The sequence below is a fragment of the Apus apus genome, chromosome 1 (assembly GCF_020740795.1).
Source record: "Apus apus isolate bApuApu2 chromosome 1, bApuApu2.pri.cur, whole genome shotgun sequence".
NCBI classification, from domain to species: domain Eukaryota; kingdom Metazoa; phylum Chordata; class Aves; order Apodiformes; family Apodidae; genus Apus; species Apus apus.
In genome coordinates, this window is record NC_067282.1 from 124,998,252 (window position 1) to 125,020,037 (window position 21,786).

A 21,786-nucleotide genomic window follows, 5' to 3' on the forward strand; every position below is an offset into this window, starting at 1 on the left:
GCTGGTGATGCTCTTGTTGATGCAAACCCTTCCTTTGCTTCTGCAGCACACTGTTCACTGATATTGAGCTTATTGTCCACAAAGACCTCCAGGTCCCTTTCCACAGAACTGCTCTCCAGACTGGTGGATCCCAGTCTGTGCTGCACTCCTGAGTTATGTTTTCCCAGGTGCAAGACCTTACACTTGTCCCTGCTGAGCTTCATAAGGTTCTTACATAGCCCATTTTTGCAAATTGTCCAGGTCTTCCTGGAGGGTGGCTCTCCCTTCAGGAGTGTCTACTTCCCCATTCAACTTGCTGCTATGTGCAAAGTTCATCAGTGTGCACTTGATCCAAACATCCAGATCGCACATGAAGATATTAAACAGTGTTGGGCCCAGTAGCATTCCCTGGGGGGATGCTGGTTGTGACCAGTTGCTAGTTTGAAAAAGAACTACTTACCACCACCCTCTGGGTGCAGTGTGTCAGCCAGCTCCCTTGTCTAGACAGTAACAGATCAGTCTCTCTATGAGAAGGCTATGGGGAACCATATTGAAAGCCTTGGAGAAGTCCAGGTAGACAATGTCTGCTGCTCACCCCACATCAACCAAGCAGGTTACTTTGTTGTAGAAGGTGATCAGGTTTGTCAAGCATGATTTGACCCTAGTGAATCTGTTCTGGCTTTTCCCAGTCACGTTCTTCATTTGATTTGTGACAATCCCCAGGAGGATTTGTTCCGTAACTTTCCCAGGGACTGAGGTAAGGCCTCCTTCAAACTCTTCTTGTAGGTGGGGGGTGACAATAGTCTTTTTCCAGTCTTTTGGAATATCCCCCAACCTCCACATCTTCTCAAAGATGGAGAGTGGCCTTGCAACAGTATCAGCCAGTTCTTTTAACATCCTCAGCTGGATGGTATCTAGGCCTATCCATTTGTATGGGTCAAGCTCCTGCAATAATCTACATTCCAACTCTTTGTTCACTGACTGTAGGTGTTTGCATCAACCTCGAATTTTGTTCCCACAGCCTGGGGCCCAACAGCTCCAATAAAGACAGAGGTGAAGAAAGGGTTGAGAACCTCTGCTGTTTCAGCACTGTTGGTGACTAATTCGCCTAGCCTGTTTAACAGGCCAATATTCTGCTTATTGTTTATGTATCTGAAGAATCCATTCTTGTAATTTTTTACATCTCTGACCAATTACAATTGAACCTCATCTTTTCTTTTTCTAAATGCATTTCAGCATGCCCTGGTAATGTCCTTGTAATTCTTAATGGATATTATTCCACTTTTCTGTCTCTCATATACTTCTCTTTTGGTTTTGAGCAAAACTGAATGATCTCCAAAAAAGAATGATCTCCAACCCCTTGGAAGTTCTAAAATTCATAAAGCATCTGAAAAACACAACATTTGTCTTTTAATGATTCAACACAATAAAACTGTCAGGACTGAAAGCAGTCATAAAAAAACAATTATATATTGTTTTTTCTTTAGTACCAAGCTCCAAGAGATGGGATACGGAAGTCTCCAGGTTATCTGCTTACATTATTCATCAATGCTATGTTTGTTTACTTTGGCACCATCACTGTGGTATTTGGATTACCCAAATTTAATTATGTTCAAAATCCCAATAAGAGAGATGAATACAATCATCACCAGTATTTTCAAGAATGCTAGTTTCTTAGCTGAACAACCAATGATGGAGAGCAGTTATTCAAAAAGCTGGCCAAAGAAAGTTTTTAACATCTCCAAGGATGGAGATTCCACAGCTTCTTTGGGCATCTGTTCCAGTGCTGAACCACTACTGGGGATTTTTTTTCTTCTCTCTCTCTATATACAGAATCTCCTTGCTCTTGTCTGTTGTGTATCTCAACAGAACATAAATCTGCTTTTCCCCAGCATCTCAAAAGCTTCTACACAAGTCTGCAAACACAATTTATTTCAGCTGGAAACTCTTGATTGTGAAACAACGTATACCTGGTTTAACTGACACTGTGTCCAGCCTGTTTCTTCTCACCAGTAAAAGCTGTAATTTCTTACTTTTTCTGAACTCAGTCTTGAAGTAGAAAAACTTTAGTAGTCTCCAGGCAAATGATACTCAGTGCTACAGGCCAGACAGTGACAGTCTTCCCGTATCTTCTATGACAAGTGACACTTGACACTGCTTGTGAGATTTCTGTCACAAAGGGAGCTGCTGTGTGCCCATCCTGTATCTAAACCGTTGGAAACATGAAATATTTCACGCAGCAAATATCTCTGCAGCAATTTCCTTATGCAAATAAAGGATTCCCTCAATGTTCAAGCACTGTCACTTACAACACCTGAAGAGCCACAGGGCACTAGTGTTGCTCAAAATCCTCTTCATCAGTGCATGTGTTTTTATTAGAAGGGAAGCAAATTTGATACTAGGTTTGTGTATTCACTTATTTTAGAGTACCCCAATGCCATGTCGTGAATCTTCATAGGGGTGATCATGCACATGACAAACCTTAGAATGGACTGCTTTTTCTCTTCTGGGTTTGACTGCCACTCTGAGACTGATCTAGAATAGTGACAACTAGATAAACTGTATTAGTTCTCTGCAACAAGTTCTGCTGGACTTTAGCCTTAAAAAAAAACAACCCTTGCTTTCTAATTATTTTTGATTCCACCTACAAATCCTTATACAGACCTTCACTGAAGCATATTCTAGCTTAGTATGCAGACATTATGTAGCCACAGATCAGAAAGTTCTGCACATTGACCCTATTCCTCTTTGACAAATACCACCTGCAGAACCTGGTATCAAATAGCAGTTAAGCATTCATCTGAACCATGCACCTGTCTGGGTTCTGCAGGAGGAATTCAGGCATGCTTTCAGGATTAAGAAAAAAGCTAAGATTGTTCAGGGACTGCACAACCCTCCTGGAGAAAAGATGAGGGCCTGACTAGTTCTTCCCCTCCATGAATGGAATATAGCTGTTTCCTTGAGTTGAGTGAAATTAGAGCATACCAGAAGCAGCAAGTAGTCCCAGAGCCCTTGATTCCTACAAGAAACCTAAGGTCAGTTCCAACGTTCTGTTCCCTAAAAGCTGACAGGAGCTTGATCCACTGCAGAGAGGATGCTCCATCCTGCACTACCTTTTAGAAATCCCAACTCTAACATTGGTCCAAGCAGCTCATCCTCAGGAGTCATGGAGGCAAATGGAAACAATGGCACTGTCAACACAATACAAAATTTGTCAGTTCTTGATTAAGAGCTCCTGACAGCCATCCCTGTTGGAAGAACACATGTAGTGTTTCTCAATGTGTGACCAAGAGAATAACAATTCCCCGTGCTTTAGTGCGAACTACATTTCAAAACACAAGAAAGAACACTGAAGCAGATAATTGTCCATCTAACCCAAGTTTTCTCTGTCTCTAGAGCCAGGAACAGGTGCTATTTGAAGACAGCTAGCTAGCCTGACCTCTGTGTCATCCACTCCTCTACTATTTCTCCAGCATCCAAAAATACAAGACTAAAGCTGCTAGAGAGTAGACCCTAAACAATTTCTTTTAGTATGTCTTTATTAATTTATCCAGTCCTTGCTTTGAAATTGCAACAGATTTGAAAATATATCTATTGCCATGCAACAAAGTTATTTTATATATTTAAAACTGTTCTACAAATAGAAGCTGAAATCATAACAATACCAGATTTTTACTCTTTCTGTTCTTCTTAACTGTCCCAAGAACTTTTCCAAATCAACTTGCTTCCTCCCACTGGAACAATGTTTCTTCCTCCTTCATTGTTAACTGACTCCTCTAAGCCTGTTTTGCAGTAGAAATCATTATATGGGTATAGCTTCCTTCTGCCACACTCGATTGAACAGCTTTCCCTCATATTTGTCATACCTTTTACTCACATGAAGCATCAAGATGCAAAATAAATGTAGCTCAAAAATTATTCAGGGTAGAGAGAATACTGTACCTTTGCAGGCAGTTTTTCTTCCTATTGCACATTCTGCACAGCTTAATATTATCTCTTAGGGAGAAGCATTAAAAAGATCATAGAATCACAGAATATGCTGAGTTGGAAGGGATCCATCAGGACCATCAAGTCCAACTCCTGTCGCTGTGTAGGGCACCCCAAGAATCACACCATGTGCCTGAGAGCATCATCCAAATGCTTCCTGAACTCAGGCAAGCTGGATGCTGTGACCACTTCCCTGGAGAGCCTGTTCCAGTGCTCAACCACCCTCTGGATGAAAAACCTTCTCCTGATATCTAACCTAAACATCCCCTAATTCAGCTTCCTGCCATTTCCCCAAGTACTGTCATTGACCACAGGAGTGAAGAGATCAGTACATGCCCCATCTCTTCCTCTTGTGAGGAAGCTGTAGACTGCAATAAGGTCACCCCTCAGCCTCCTCTTCTCAGAGCTAAATAATCCAAGTGACCTCAGCTGCTCCTCATAAGTTTTCCCTTCCAGACCCTTGATCATCCTTGTGGCTCTCCTTTGGATACTCTCCAATAGCTTGATGTCCTTTTTATATTGTAGGCCCAAAACTGCACTCAGTACTCAAGGTGAGGCCTCACCAGTGCAGAGTACAGCAGGACAATCACCTCCCTTGACTGGCTGGCTCATACTCAGTTTGCTATCAACCAGGAACCCCCAGGTCCCTCTCCTCCGTGCTGCTCTCCAGCCACTCGTTCCCTAGTCTGCACTTAGCACCAGGGCTGCCCCGCCCCAGGTGCAGAATCCGGCACTTGCCCTTGTTAAACTTCATGTGTTTGGTGACTGCCCATCTTTCCAACTTGTCAAGGTCTCTCTGCAAGGCCTGCCTACCCTCAAGGGAGTCGACGGCTCCTCCCAGTTTTGTACCATCAGCAAACTTGCTTAGAATTCATTCGAGTCCAGCATCCTAGTCATTAATAAAGATGTTGAAGAGGACTGGGCCTAGGATGGAGCCCTGCAGGACCCCACTAGTGACCAGTCACCACCCTGATGTTACCCCATTTACTGTCACACTTTGTGCTCAACCTATGAGCCAATTGTTCACCCATCATATGGTACACTTGTCCATCTGTGTGATGGACATTTTGTCCAGGAGGATACTGTGAGAGACAGTATCAAAAGCTTTGCTGAAGTCCAGAAATATTACATCTGCTGTCTTCCCTTGATCAACTAGGTGGGTTATCTTGTTGTAAAAGGAAATTAAGTTTGACAAGCAAACTTTCCCCTCGTGAAGCTGTGCTGGCTGTGACCGATACTTGCGTTGTCCTCCAGGTGTTTTTCAACACCTCCCAGAATAATCTTTTCCATAATTTTAACAGTCACTGAAGTTAGACTGACCCCCCTGTAGTTTCCAGGATCCTCCTTCTTGCCCTTTTTGAATATTGGAACATTAGGCAGCTTCCAGTCAACTGGGATCTCTCCAGATTCCCAGGACCTCCCAAAAATCATAGAGGCCTAGCAATTACATCAGCCAGCTCTTTGAGGATTCTCAGATGGATCTCATCAATCCCCATGGACTTGTAGGAATCTAAATGTAGCAGCAGATCCCACACAAGCTCAGGGTCAGCTAAGAGCTGATCCTTGTTGCAGTTATGTTCCTCCATTTCAGGACATTGAGGCCCCCTTGGTCCATCATCAGTGTTGAAGACAGTGGCAAAAAATGCATTAAATATCTCTGCTTTGTCTATATCCCTTTCAGCGAGGTGACCATCCTTATCCTATAAAGGACCCATGCGGTTTCTACATGGCCTTTGGCCATTAATGTATTTGAAAAAAACTCTTTATTATCCCCCACAGTTCTGGCCAGTTTCAGCTCCAGTTGAGCTTTGGCCGCTCAAATTTTCCCCCTACAGTGGTTAGCAGTGTCTCTGTATTTTTCCCACATCACCTAATCTAGCTTCCACTGGGCATACACCTTCCTTTTTTGCCTAATCTGCAAGAGCAGATCCCTGCTTAGTTAAGCCGGGCTTCTGCCTCGTCTGCTTGACTTCCAACATTGTGGGGTTGCCTGCTCCTGTGCCCTTAGGAGGTGATGTTTAAAGAACGACCAGCACCCATGAACCCCAGCACCTGCAAAAGTATTTTCCTAGGGTACTTGACTGAGAAGCTCCCTGAGCAGCCTGAAGTCTGCTCTCCTCATGTCCAGTGTTGAAGTTTTCTTGGCAGTTTTCCTCTTGTTAACAGAGATTTTAGACTGAATTGCCTTATGGTCACTGTGACTGAATCTCCACTCACGAGATCTTCTCTGTTGATGAGCAGCAGATCAAGGAGGCCATTCTGCTGAGTTGGCTCCCTTATGACCTGTTCCATAAAGCTGTCACCCAGGTGGCTTAGAAATCTTCTGGCCTGGGTTGTGCTAGCAGTATGTTGCTCCCAGTTGATTTCTAGCAAGTTGAAGTCCCCCATAAGAACAAGGGCAGTTGACTTGGAAGCATCCCTTAGTTCCTTAGATAACAGGTCATCTGCATCCTCATCCTGGCCAGGAAATCTATAGTATATTTCCACAATCACATTCACATTATTTGTTTTTTCCTTGATTCCTACCCAAGGACTCTCAACTGTGCCATTGCCAAATGTGAGCTCCACACACTCCAGCCCTTCCATTACATACAAAGCCACTCCCCCACCTCTTCTGCTCTGCCTATCTCTCCTGAAGAGTGCTTCAATCACAAGACTCATCCCACCAGATTTCACTTATACCAATAATGTCAAATCTCTGAGACTGGGCCAAGGCTTCAAAATCACCTTATTTATTCCCCATGCTGCACACATTAGTGTAGAAACACTTCAGGTGTGGTACATTGTAGCCAACACCTTGCAAAGCAGAATGGGGGATCCCATTAGTGCTTATTTCCTCAAGTTTTTTCACACCATCCCATTGCTCACCATTGGCAACACTGTTTTTGTCCCCTACCCCTTACCAAGCTAGTTTAAAGGTCTATCAACAAGCCCCACTAGCTCCTCTGCTAGAACTCTTTTTCCCTTCTGAGAAAGATGATAAATGAGCACAACATCTGGAAGAGTCAATAAACTATTATTCCAATTTGTGCTGCAAATTAAAAAATTCATCACATTTAAGCAGAGCACATAAAGTGGAATTAATACTCATCCTAATCAATTATAAACAGGGAACCATGATAATGTTATACATTAACCAAGAGGCCTTTCCCCATTTTCTCCCAGAAATTTTCTCCTACTCTAATTGCTCCTTTGCCACTGAGATGCTCTTGCAGCTACAGTCCTGTATCTCACTAGGATAAATCTCACAACACTGTTACAAAAAACTGTCTCTCAATGTCTATGCAACACTTTGAGCATGACATAATACTGCCTACCTTCTTTCTTATACAATGATTACAATAACTACTATTCATAGAAATCTTTTTGCAGTCCTAAAAGGAAGCTAATGGAGTAAGAGCAACACATAATTTATCGCTCAGGGTTTTAATATTCTGAAGTTGATGTGTTTTTCTTAAAAAAAAATTTATCCCTGAGGCACATATAGCAGCACTGAGAAATTTTTAATTAAATATATAAATCATTTCAATAGCCGCTGTATATCCTTTTATCCTCTGTTGCTATTTAAGATTATTTTTAATTAGTTCAAAATACTTAGAAAATATCTGAGAGGAGAGCGGAATTTGTAACGAAGCCTTGTGATTTTTATGGTCCATTCAGTTTATTAGTTTAATTTTGAGAGAAATGAGCTCTATGTGCTAATGAGTAACTAACCATAAACAAATTCTTCAGCAACAACATGCTTTATAAAAAGATTTCATCTTGCTGGCTCAATAATTTTTTTCTTTCAGATTATCTAAATACAGTTGTTTCTGTGTATTTTGGGATTCTTTAAGTTTACAATTACAATTTTGAATGCCCTCCAAATACAGAGATTTATTTCCTTGTTTACCATGGAAATGCCAGGAGTCTTGAAGTTGGTCTTCCACACTTGGGTCATACATTTCCTAGTGGAATCCAGGTTAAGAACTTCCACAGCCTTTAAAGGGAAGAGATGCTTATTTTCATTGTTTTTTATTAAGCCCTTGAGGCTCATATAGAGTGCCCAAATTAGAAGCATAATCACTCAAATAACCTCTACAGTCAGTGGACTGAGATGAATCATCTTCAGTAGGTACCTAAGATCTGCACTAATTTAAAAAGGGAGCTATGGACAGCTAAATAGCCCCTTCAGACAACTCCTTAGATGCAGCCTAAAGGTACCTGGGGAGATTCTGAGTCCCTGTGCTGTCTTCCAATCCATACAGGTAGCCACATTAGCATCTGTTTAGAGAACCAGTGTCTTCCTTTGAATCACTCATCTCTGCAACGACATAACTTAGCTAGAGAAGCCTCACAGCTTTACTTGTGACCCTACTTTATATTCCTAACAAAAATTCAGACTCTTTCAATACCCCACACTGTGTTTCTGCTGTGCCTAACAAGATGGACACTGATCTCTTGAAACTATTGCAATTTTAAAAGTTGGGTTTTTTTAAAATTAAAGATACAGATAATTTCTTCCACAGGCTTATCTTGTTACAACTGGCATTAGCTAAGTTTATGTAAACACTTAAAATTTCACAGTATTTTTATGAAAGAACAAGTTTGAAACAACAAGGAAAAAGGTGCATACTATTTTGGCATTAAAAATGAAGATAAATGAAACATTTTTACAAACAGCATTTAAACAAAGAATGTCTGGCATAAAGTTTATGTCCTTAAAATCATGTTCTCATCTGCTCAGCAATGGTGATCTTGCTTCCTCTTCATCTAAACTTAAAAGTTTTATCATATACCATGTTCTGATTGCCTATGGATGGAAAACTATAAAGAGGCCAAACACAGTGTTAGCAATGGCCAGACAAGCAATGCTACAAATCAGACAAATAACCTTGACATTTACTAACCAAGTCTGTGAGGGCATCTGCAAATCTACAGTGCAAAACCAAGCACAAAGCTCCAAAAGTGCCTTAAAGGCATTGTCAGGATGCTGGAAAATACATCAAGGGCCTGAAAGGTTGAATGGGGAAAAAAGTGTGAGTGGCTTACAAAAGTAAGATATGGATATGCCTAAGAAAACAGATGTTTTAAATTAGGGTAACCTTACACAGCATGTCTAGAAATATATGAACCAAGATCTAAGCACAAACACTCAAAATATACGTGGAGGGCAAAAAACAAACTGGGAATACTTAAACTGATTTTTGTGGACAAAAGTTTGCAAAGCCCTTTGATAAGGATTAAGATTTTCTTCAGCTGCAGTAAAGAATCTTCATTTTTTGCAAAAATATACTTACTGTCTTCATCTCTGGTTTTGCTTTTGATTAGGAAGGTTTTACAGTATGGAGTATTTAGCATAAGCAGAAAATACATGCTATTCATATATATATTCATATGCTATTCATATTCACAGTATCCAAACTTATGCTGTACATTAGGAGACAGTGACAGCACCAGAAGATGACTAAAAGATAATGTTCCTCTTTAATGCGAATTCCCTGCATTTTGAAATTGCCTTTCAGTACACAAGAGAAACTGACATTTCAAAACAGACTACAGAAAAACTAATAATATTAAAATATCTTCATTTAGGTGCTGCTATTTTATTAACCTCCTTTCTGAATAGAAGGAGGGAACTTGGGTTTTCAGAAAATGTGCTTCTTGATTTAAGGGTTGATTATAAATACTTTTTCCGTTTTAATCAGTTTCACAGCCTTGGCCTTTCATAGACCTTTGTTCTCAAATTGTCATCTGCATGTATTTGCAGATAGAGGCTACTTTTATTTTTAAAACTATTTAATTATTAGCAATATTGAATATTTTTGGCCCTGTGAAGAGAAGCAAGGAAATACTGCTGCTTTGTAAAACACAGCTGAAAAGCATAATCACTTCACTGACTTGTTAGTTGACCTGACCTTGCTGTCCAAACCTCCTCTCCCAGTTCCACACCATGCAGTGGATTTCCAGTTAGCTTCAATCCAATTATATTCTCACACCAATTGCAAATACGAGTTTTCGAGTTCATAAGGTTGCTCTAACAGAGGATTAAAACATAACATATTCCCTGAATGGAAGTGGGAATAAGAAATTATCTTCAGTCAAGCTGATTCCTGTAGATTTTGCAGACTGCACCAACAGCACGAGCTTTAGATCCAGCATGTAAATTAGAGCATTTGATGAGGAATCACAAAATTTTAAGAGTTAGAAGGGACCTCTAGAGATCATCTAGTCCAAACCCCCTGCTAAAGCACATTACTCAGGACTGCATCCAGGCAGGTCTTTAGTATCTCCAGAGGAGACTCCACAACCTCCCTGGGAAGCCTGTTCCAGTGCTCTGTCACCCTCACCGTAAAGAGGTTTTATCTCATATTTAACCATTTAAATTAAATTAAATATTCATTTCAGTTCATTAAATATGAACTTCCTATATTCCAGCTTGTGCCTGTTGCCCCTCATCCTGTCACTGAGAAGAGTCTGTCTCCATCCTCTTTGCACGCACCCTTTAGATACTTACAGACATTAATAAGGTCTCCCTCAGCCTTCTGATCTTCAGGCTAATGAGTCCCAGCTCTCTCAGCCTTCCCTCATAAGGGGGAATCATCTTTCTCACCCTCCTCTGGCCTCTCTTGAGTTCCCTGTCTCTCTTGAACTGGGGAGCCCAGAACTGGAGGCAGTATTCCAGAGGTGGCCTCACCAGTGCAGAGTAGAGTGGGAGAATTACTTCCCTCGACTTACTGGCCACATTCTTCTTTATGCATCCCAGGATTTCATTAGTCCTCTTGGCAGCAAGGGCACATGCTGGCTCATGGGTAATTTACTATCTACCAGGACTCTCAGATACTTCTCTTCAGAACTGCTTTCCGGCAAATCCTCCCCTAACCTATACTGGTGCATGGGGTTGCTCCTCCCCAGGTGCAGGACCCTACACTTGCCCTTGTTGAACACTATTAGGTTCCTGTCCAGGTCACACTGGACGACAGCACAGCCCTTTGGAGTGTCAGCCACCCCTCCCAGTTTGGTATCATCAGCAAACTTGCTGAGGATACACTCTGTCCCCTCATCCAGGTCACTGATTAATATGTTGAACAAGACCGGACCGAGTATTGACCCCTGGGGGACTCCACTGGTTACAGGCCTCCAACTCGACCCTGCTCCATTGATCACAACCCTCTCAGCTCTGTCACCCAGCTCAATCCACCTCACTGTCCACTCATCTAGCCCACACTCCCTTGGTGTCCTAATGAGGATGTTATGGGAGGCTGTGTCAGAAGCCTTGCTGAAGTCAAGGTAGATGACATCTGCTGCTCTCCCCTCATCCAGCCAACCACTTATGACATCATAGAAAGTTAGCTGATTTGTCAAGCATGATTTTGCCTTGGTAAATCCATGTTGACCACTCCCAATAACTTCCTGTTCTTCAACGTGTTTAGAGATGACATCCAAATGAGTCATTCCATCACCTTCCCAGGGACAGAGGTGAGTCTAACCAGCCTGTAGTTCCCTGGGCCTTCCTTCTTGCCCTTTCTGAAGACGGGAGTGATATTGACCCTCCTCCAGTCCTCAGGCACCTCTCCTGTTCTCCATGACCTTTCAAAGATGATGGAGAGTGGCCCAGCAACAACATCTGCCAGCTCTCTCAGCACTCACGAGTGCATCCCATCAGCATGCATGGACTTATGGATGTCCAACTTGGCCAACTGGTCTCTAACCCAGTCCTCCTCTGCTGAGGGAATGTCTTCCTCTCTCCAGACCTTTCCCCTTGCCTCCAGGGTCTAGGATTCATGAGGGACAGCTTTACCAGTGAAGAATGAAGGAAAGAAGGCATTCAGTAACTCCACCTTCTCTGTGTCTTCCAGCACTAGGGCACCCACCTCATTCACCAGTGGGCCTACATTTTCCCTAGTCTTCCTTTTTCTATTGATACACTGAAAAAACCTCTTCTTGTTGTCTTTAACTGCAATGGCCAGGTTGAGTTCTGCTTGAGCCTTGGCCCTTCCAGTCTTCCCCCTGCACAGCTTCACTGCATCTTGCTGTTCCTCATAGGTTGCCAACCCCTTTTTCCAAAGGCCGTAAACCTTCCTTTTGTTCCTGAGTTCCAGCCAAAACTCTCTGTTTAGCCAGGCTGGTCTTCTTCCCCATTGGCTCATCTTTCAGGTCCTGGGGATGGCCTGCTCCTGTGCCTTGAAATATAAATATATTTAAATATATGCAGAAATCTAGGAAGCTATCAGGGAGAGAGAAAACGGCTCAGAGAAGAGTTCAGTCATACAGTTTTCATCTTTATATGACCACTGTTTGCCTAGATGGGCATTCTGTCTCTTCAGTCATTATTTTGAGTCTCATGCTCCCATTACACACTAAAACACTAAAATAATCCTGCAATGCACTGATCATACTCCACAGAACTGCACACTAACTATAGTCTGTCTATAACCACTGTGGAGTAACAAGCAACTAGGGAGCTACCTTGGTAGCAATCCCTCAAGGCACAGTAAGAACTTCAGAAACATCTGACTTGTTAATTTACACTAATTTTCTTTTACCTTTTTTCACTGATATATATATATGTTTATGTAGAGGACAAAATTAATGATTCATGCTGGTTCAAGGCTTAGATCAGGCTCTCACTTTGATTTTGGGAACGAGATTGCCCAAAATTGGCTCTTGTCTAGGAGACAGTTGAGAGAGAAATGAGGCAGAAATGGCAGTCTGAAGAAGAGAAGTGAGATCAAGGTGGCAAAGAAGAAAGAGATGACCTGAATGGGAATGACTGTGTGAAACAATTAGCTGAGTTCAGTAAAGCATCACAGGGAGCCCATGTGTAGTGAAAGCAGGTTAGAGAGTCCCACCAAAAATTTGAATTTACCACTCACAGAGCCTGCAGAGCAGACAATTCTATTCCAGGTCCTTCCCTCCTCCTCCATCCTGCAGTTCCAGTTTGTTGTTTCCACCCTCAGGAAATAGCAACATTATGTGCCACTAATAGTTCAGCAGAACAGAAAAACTCTTAAGAGGAAAAGGGAAGCTCAAGTAGGTTACAGAAAGATATTTCAGGCTTACAGCATCCCTTTCTAATGCATGTTTGTATTACTTTTTGTGTCAGAGATGAAAGCAATAACCTAAATTTCAGAGTTCATCCTGTCTCCTCTGTGTCTCAAAGGCTTATTTATATTGCACTGTGGATGCTGGGGCTCACTGCTCTTGTTACAGCCATGTCCAACTTCAAAACCAAAGGATTACACCTTAAATGGAGCAAGTACAACACACCACTTCCTTTCCTTTGACACCAACCAGTCTTGGTTGTAACACAGCAGACCCAAGATGCATTTTCTGTCAGGAAGGCAATCTTCCAGTCACTGGTGAGAATATAATAATAGAACCTGAAAGGGGGGGATGGGAATCTTTATTTAGACAACATCTGGCCTACAGTCCCCAGTCAACTGCAGGCTTTTTGTCTGTATATTCCTTTTAGCTTTCCTAGCTATATTTTTAAATGACATAAGCAATAGAGATTCCATGACTTCCTACAATCTACTCAGATCCTTGCAGAAGAAAACATGCCTTAATACCAAACCTGAAATAATCTATTTTAGTCAACTTGAGCCACACCTTTTGCTTTAACCACATTGCCTAAGATCCAATTAACAATCTCCCAGGTACTATAGGTAAGCCAGAGCCACCCTTTTCCAGTCATAATTAAGCTCTTTTTAAAAGCATGTCAAAAAGTCCTATAGTCTCCTGCTTACTTCTGTCACTCTTCACTAAGCTCCCAGTTCATCAGTGCCAGGGCTGAGAAGTTCACACAGTCATATACAATTATCCCATATGCATTTACATTAGTGCCATAAAGTCAGGGATTATCCAATTTCAACACCACAGGCTCAGAGGGACAAGAGAAAATGCAGTAGAAAACACTGGGCTGATCTGCTATGACCTGGGGGAGTGGGGAGGAAAGCAAAGTCTTCTTCAAAAGAATAATTTAAAAACTGATTTTAAGAGAACTTTCTGAGGTTTAAAAGCAAGTTCCCCCTTGCCACTCTGATTCCTATCCACACAACTCTTTATAACAGACACCATGGGTTGGTACTATCAGTGAAGAGAAGCAAGAAATGTACAACACTTCAACAAGTGATCATTTCAATTAGAGTTGTCCAGTAGGTGTTATTTTACCAGAGTAAAACTTGCCTTAGCTTATTTCTTTTAAAAAATTGAATATTTTTATTTTTACTGTTTCTAAAGACTGAATTGTTTTGTTTACACCCTGACACTGAACACAATCTTTGGGGGCAATTCATTAGACAGAAGCAAAATAATCTATTTAGGAAACAGGAATTCTAAGTCACTCTTTTTGGGCAACAGAAATCTAGTCACTAATGTGATTTCCTTAGTGCAGGAACCTGCAGCTCTCACAGATCATCCAGAGTCACTTCAAAGCTTGTCACTGTCTGGAAGCGTGTACCTATATTTAGGTATGCCTTCCTATTTTACAGACTGTAGCTGCCACTTCGTCTACAGATAGGGTCAATAAATGTTTTTCTGAGAAGCCTACCATTCCTGAATTGTGAACATGTTATGGCAGAACAAAAGATAAGAGCAAATCTTGAAAACCTGAAATAAAAATTGTATGGACTATGAAGGGATGTGAGGGAAGCAGCAGTACTTGCCATTCAGTAAATGCACTTCCACATGTGCATGCCTACAGGAATTGCATTAATCATGACTTGAGGGACTTGCAAAGCTAATTCAACATGAATAACATGTGAAACATGCAATTGTCAACACGATTCTTCCAGTCAGCATTAGGAGGATTTTGACTGCAAGGAGGAGTGCATAATTTTCATTACGTTATTTCACCAAATGTCTTCCTTGTGCTCAGCCTGGAGCCCTGAGCAGAAAGGTGCTGCAGAAAGGCTGCAAAAAAACCCCAAATTACGCTTCATTATCTGACCTCAGTCTTGTCTCTGTGCCCAGCAAGATCATGGAGCAGAACCTCCTGAAGGCTCTGCACATGGAAAACAAAGGGTTGACTGGCGAAAGCCAACATGGCTTCACTAAGGACAAATCTTGCCTGACTAATTTGGTGGCCTTCTACAATGGGGTCATGGCATTGGTGGTCAAAGAAAGAGCAACCAACATCATCCACCAGGACCTGTGAAAAGCCTTCAACACTGTCCTGTACAACATCCTGGTATCAAAACTGAAATGATAAGGACTAGAAGGATGGACCACTCATTGGGTAAAGAACTGGCTGGATGGTTGCACTCAAAAGAGTTGTGATCAATAGCTTGATGTCCACATGGAGACCAGTGATAAGTGGTGTTCCCCAAGGGTTGGTACTAGGACATCTCTGTCAGCAACATGGACAGTGGGCTCATGGAAACTGAATGAAGTTCAACAAGGCCAAGTGCAAGGTCCTACACCAAGGTTGGGGCAATACCAAGCACAAATACAGGTGGGTAGAGAATAGATCAAAAACAGTCCTGGGAAGGACTTGGGGGTGATCTGGATGAGCAACTCAACATGAGCCAGCAATGTGCACTTGCAGTCCACAAAGCCAAACGTGTCTTGGGCTGCATCAAAAGAAGCGTGACAAGCAGGTCAAGGGAGGTGATTCTCCCCCCTTTACTCAGCTTGCCTGAGACCCTACCTGAAGAGCTGTGTCCAGTTCTAGAGCCCTTCACATAAGAAGGACACAGAGCTCCTAGAGCAATACCAGAGAAGAGCCATCAAGATGATCAGAGGGCTGGAACACCTCTTCTCTGAGCACAGGCTGAGAGAGTTGGGTTTGTTCAACCTAGAGCAGAGGACTCCAGGGAGACTCCATAGTGGCCTGCCAGTACCTGAAGGGGCTACAGGAAAGCTGGGGCAGACTTTGTACAAGGGCTTGTAGCAAAAGGACAAGGGGTAGTGGATTAAAACTGGAAGAGGGGAGATTTAGATTAGACATTCAGACAAAATTCTTTATTGTGAGGGTGGTGAGACACTGGAACAGGTTGCCCAGGGAAGCTGTGGAAGCCCCCTTCCTGGAAGTTTTGAAGGCCAGGCTGGATGAGGCTCTGAGCAACCTGACCTAGTGGGAGGTGTCCCTGCCCATGCAGGGGGGTTAGATGTAGATGATTTTTAAGGTCACTTCCAACCCAAACCATTCTATGATTCTATAATCTGAGTTCACATACATGTCCTGGCAGAACACAGTACCCAAGACACAAGCAAACTACAAAGAATTCCCTTTTTCAAGCCTCACTGCACTAGTAATTAAATGAACTATCTTCAACAGAACTATGCCATTCCTTATGCCATAATGATGGCACTGATAACTGCTGATATGGTGGCCTCATTATTAACACATGCTCTAAATGGGATTAGCAAACTCAATGAAAAGTGAAAATGCCAGTACATATTTGCATTCCCATCGCTGCTGGCACCAGCTCAAAGCCTCCTGACATTAGCAAGGGAAGGGACCATCTGGGAGACAACTGCAGGCAAGCATTCCAATCCAGCTGTGCTTCCAGCAGCTTCTTCCTGGCTCAAAACCAAGAAGAAATAATTCCAAACATCCTCCTGGTGCAGAAAGCATTTTAGATTCTGCTTACCTGAACCACAGTGATCCTAGCTGTGAGTGAAACACTACATTTGGAAATCCAGTTTTATAAACAGTCCAATCTGAATTTCCAAACTGAAATAACTCAAAACCTTCCCAGAAATCTCTGCAACAATATCCCTCTTGTGACATCCCATCCTCTTCTTATAGAATACTTGAGAGTTCTGCCAAGGAACCCTGCTTCCATTTGTAGACTCTTAAGGACCTGAGAGAATCTGTGGTAAGCCTGATGCTAGAGGCCTCCACACAGGCGTCTGTGTCCTACACACTGCCTCTGAAGTGGTCAGCTGGGGTAAATAGATTCGTATCATATGAGTGTTTTACAGTAAGTGTGAGAGAGATCAGGTCATTTGGGGAGCTTTAAAAGTTTTACATTAACTCGGAGGAACATTGGTATGCTAAAACAGAAATAACTTACAATGAGTCTGTAGTCCTCATTCTCCAGTCTCTTCTTGGATTTAATTACATGATTCAGACATATTGGATATTTTCCAGAGACACGGCACAGAGAAAAAACTGTACTTGGAAAATGCAGAATCAGCAGAGGAATCATTTACTTGGCAAGCTTGTGGAAGAAAAGAAAGAAAAAGCCTGTCTGAAAATGAAGTCATGTATGTTTCAATATACATGTCTGGGCTGGTGAGAATTTCCATCCTAAGCTGAACCAAGACCCTAAGGATCCAGCCTTCATACATAAGGCTATAGTTTTCAGACTGGGCAGACTGTGTTACTATAGTATCCAGCATCTTCTCTACTCCCAGGATAGCACTTTTTTTCTCTTCTTTAATTGTTGTTGTGTGCATACACAGGCATGGGCATGTATGCATGCAGATGGGAGGGTGTATGTGTATGTGAAACACTTGAACAAAAATTTTCTTGACAAGCAAGCCCTGAGTAGCAGAATGCACAGCAGCTCTGGAGGCATGGAAAATTGAAACCACTGACTAGAAAAGCTTGATTTCCAAAGCTGCTCCTTTTCTCAGAAATGTTCTCAAGAACAGTCTTTGAGTAGCACCTCCGCAACAGAAGTATCAGCCTGCTCTGTGGTGCCTTTTTTAAGAGACAGGACAGCATCTGCTGTATAAAATACTGTGCCAGTACTTTCATAAAGTACGATTTTATTTTATGTTTTTAAACACCACATGTATTAATGTACACCACATGCACACTTACAATAAAATACTATTTCTGGTGGCAGAGGAATATTTGTTTAGTCCTTGAAAGCACAATATATACTTCTTAGAAGAAAGTACTGATATAGTTCTTCTCTTTAAGTTTAAAACTCCGTGCATAAATCAAATGCAAGAAGAGTGACATGAAATGGCATCTTCTTACTTGGCTAGTTTGCTGCTCACATATCAAAGTACTGTGGTTCACATGAGTAATTAAGTTTTTATCTTTTTGGGGGTCCATTTACATAGCACATTTGGCATCACTCGGGACAGAGAACTAGTTTGATGCTGTACAAAATCTACAGAATTATTTACAAAATCCATGTAAGTTATACTTGTGCAGACCCCCTGAAATCCACAACACTGCATGGTTGCCAAAGAGAGCAAATATGGAGAGAAGAGGGACGTCCAGCACAAGACTTAACAGGCAGAAGCTAAATGATGAAGTTGAAAACAGTTGGAAAACTGCCGAGTTTGTGGATTCAGTAGCTGGAAAAAGCACATTAACTGTATTGCTGTAAGGTGATATATATAAAACCTCCTAAGAAAATACAGATTTTCCTATTTTTAAACAGGAAAGCTATAACAGCAACATAATGTTAAAGCAGGCTTAAGAAAAACAATAAAGGAAAAATAATGACAAAATGATGGGAGGCTCATCAGTTTCCTTCTAAAGCTTCAATCAACTTTTCTTTGCACGGAAGTAAGTCTTTTACCTTTTTGAAAAAAAAGTCATCATGGTTTATGACTGAGAACAGCCAATCTGGAATACTGTTAACAAACACTTTTCCACAATAGCACTCTTTTTGGGTGACAGTGCCATCCTTTTTGGTGGCTAAACGATAAGATCTAGCTTGACCACACATACTAGTTTCTGCTTCTTCCATCTTCTATAGTTTGTGTGCACAATAAACATAAGAAATATGGTCAGAGGAATGTGAAAAAAAAAAAATAGTAACCTGTGCATCCTAAATGTGCTCTAAATGTACTTTGCACACATCTGCAGGGACTTTAGGAGAACCTTCTGCACAGGGGTTTTTGAAGGATAATGTATGGATATCAAGGAAGTGCAGGTTTTAAGGGGAGCAGACCTATAGAGGGAAGCATACCTGAAGCCAGAGGACAAGCATACATAAATCTTTCAACAGTGCAGGCATCCAGGGAAGGGGAGTTGACCACAAAGCAACTCTAGCTTAATGAAGGCACACGAGGTAAAGGGTGAGAAACTACAGTGATCTCTTACATTATTCTCTGCAAATGGCACGTGAAGTAGCAATGTGGAGAAGTGGAAGACATCAGGGCACAAAGAGGAACGTACATGGTGAGTTCATATAGGCATAAAGAAGAGAATTCTCAATGGATTGAAGGATCAGATCTCTTGTCACATACAGATGCCAGCAGCCTATGGGAGTATGCTAGAGAATAAGCAGCTGTCTCCTTGGAGCCACCAGCTGCCTTTTCCCTAAAAACCACTTACCCTGTGTCACTGGTCAGCCTGCAAATCAAGTGCCAAAGATGAAGACAGTAGCAGCCTTGGTCAAAAAAGAAAAAAGAGGAGACATTTCTCCCCCAAGTCCCCTCCAAAAACAGTTGCTATAACCCAAGCTGTTCTTGCCACAGATAACAGCTTGGAAGAGCTGAGAACCTCAGAACAAAGCAAGAAAACATGCCCTCCTGCAGAGTTTTGGGCTTAAATTAGAAAACAATTCTGCTTCATGTAAGCCCCAATGCCCCAAAGTGATGGTATTTCCAAGTTATCAAAACACACGGCCGTAAAAGCAATGCTGTGCAGCTCAGTTCAAGAGCAAGAAAGTCAAATAGGAGAGAACTCAGAAGACAAGGAAAAAAAACCCAGAACATTTAGTGGCTAGAGGGGTATGTCAAGGAATTAAAAACTGCACATGTGTAATTTGGCCAAGAGGGCATACATGCTAAAGACAGTAAGGATGCAATTATGTGCAGTTATCTGAAGACTGAGAAAACACTAGCAAAATCAAACTGAAATGGTGCAAGGTGTTGAATTTAGGGAATGGACTTCAAGAGAAAAAGATGTATTTTTTTTCAACACAGGTACCAGTTAACATTAAAGAAAAAGGATTATTAAATTGTGGGCTATCTCTTCCTTTCCTGCTCCAAAAGGAACCTCAGTACTGTAGTTATTTCAAATTGAAAACGATGAAAGACCTAAAATCAGTCACTAAATCTTGTATTAGTGTCTTGGGGCAACTGTGACTAAAAAGAGGTGGACCCATGTCCAGTTTCCATATTTCTGACTAGAATCTACTAACAAGGAAGAAGGGAGTCTCCTTGTTCATCCCAGCTGAGGCTGCATCTCTGTTCAACAGATGCGTCTGGTGGCAACTACTGTTCTGACTGTCTTGATTTTGTTGTTTCCATTTGCCTCCTCACACTGCTTCCTCATCAATCTGCAACTCTTGATATCACTGTTACTGAATGATGGCGATTCGCTTCCCCATCTTTACTTCCTTTTTTCTGGAACTTGTGGGAGAGGCAGGTGATATTTACTCTTCTCCCCAACCAAATAAGAGTGGTAATGGGCAAGATAAACTTCAGAGTATGTGAAATAATCTCCGTGGATCCATGAAAGGTAAATTTAAATTACCCATCACAACAGTCCCTCCCACATTCACAGATTTACTTAGCATCAGTAGTAGTAACTTGCATCTCCTCCCTGAAAAATAGGTTAACATGGTTTTTCTCTGCCACAAGCACTCATACAGCCATCTGCCCCCCTACAAGAGCATTAAACAGCCCTATCCACAGAGAAGGCCACAAAGCCTTGTTGTTCCACAACAATCAGGAACCTACACCAGCATACATCTATCCCTGCCTGCCTGTCTGCTTCAGAGACTTCAAAGGCTGCATTTAACTAAGTCTCTTCAAGGAGCTACAGAGAGACAGAAACACTCAAAAACACCATGCATGTGTGGAAGATATCTGGGTTTGTTAGTAATTTCTGTGAGCAGAGAAACCGTGACCCGGTTTCATACAGCTTCTCTCTCCTTCTCCACACACGTCATCTGACAGGAGAGCCGCGCTTGGAGGACGGATTCTGGACACTCCGAGTCCCAGTAACACAATCTTTAAACAGCAGGGAAGCAAAAGAAAAGAAAAAAAGAAAAAAAAAAAAAAAAAAAAAAGAGAGAGAGAAAACCCCCACAACCTTAGGAGTTTTAATCCCTTTCAGAAATACTACTCGTTTGTTCTGTGTCTCCACACACCCTTTCCCCCGCGCCCCGAATGGCAGAGACCCACGGCTCTCCTCCTCGGCCAGGCTCACAATGCCCTTCTCCGCCAGCCCCTTCGCCCGCCACAATACCTTTTGCAGGACTCCAGCGACACCCCCTTCACTTCCCAGCATTACTCCAGCAGTTTTCGCAGGAGCCCTTCCCTCTAGAGCCGTGCCGACGGGCCTCCCACCATCTCCATGGGCTAGCGCCAGGTCCTCTCGCTCTGCACCCGCTGCCGCCTTTTCCCCCAGCCCCAGGCACAACCCTTGGCCCTCGATCGATGCCTTCAACAAGTCGGATGCTTGCGAACACTCCCGATCTTTGCGCTCCTTTGCAGATCCTTCTCTGGGAGCCTTGTGGTTTTTTTTTTTCTCTTCTCTCCCCTCTCCGCCCAGGACCTCCCTCCTCCAGGAGCCTCACTTCCTCCCGCTCCCTAAGATCTGCCCGGTCCCTTTCTTCGGGCTCCTCTCTCTCTCTCGCTTTCTCTCCCCTCCCGCCCCTCCTCGCCGTGCCCCTCCTCCTCTGTTTAACCCCTTCGCCCCCCTCCCCGCTTCCCTTTCCAAGAGGCCCAGCCCAGCAGCACGCGACGTCAAATGGGGGTGCGGGCGCTGCCAGCTCCCGCTGGATGAGGCGGTGGCAGCGCCTCTCCTCGCTGCTGCGACCACCGCCATCCTCCCCCGCCCCGACGGCTCTCTCGTCCCCCGCCGCCGCGGACCCCGCTCTGCCGGCTGCCGCAGGGGCGCCCGGCCGCCCTCCGCTCCGCTGGGAGGAATCGGCTTCTGCACTCCATTGAACTCCTTGCTGCCTAGGCTGC

General features: G+C 42.8%; 1 protein-coding gene across 1 annotated transcript in view; it reads right to left on the reverse strand.

The window, feature by feature from the left end:
* LOC127395816 (ephrin type-B receptor 5-like) overlaps positions 1-21,230 on the reverse strand; it is an 81,520-nt gene extending 60,290 nt beyond the window's left edge. The window contains exon 1 of the mRNA XM_051643227.1: positions 21,062-21,230. The gene's annotated coding sequence lies outside the window, so the exon portion shown is untranslated. The remainder of the gene's footprint in view (positions 1-21,061) is intronic.
* Between the last annotated feature and the right edge of the window lie 556 nt (positions 21,231-21,786).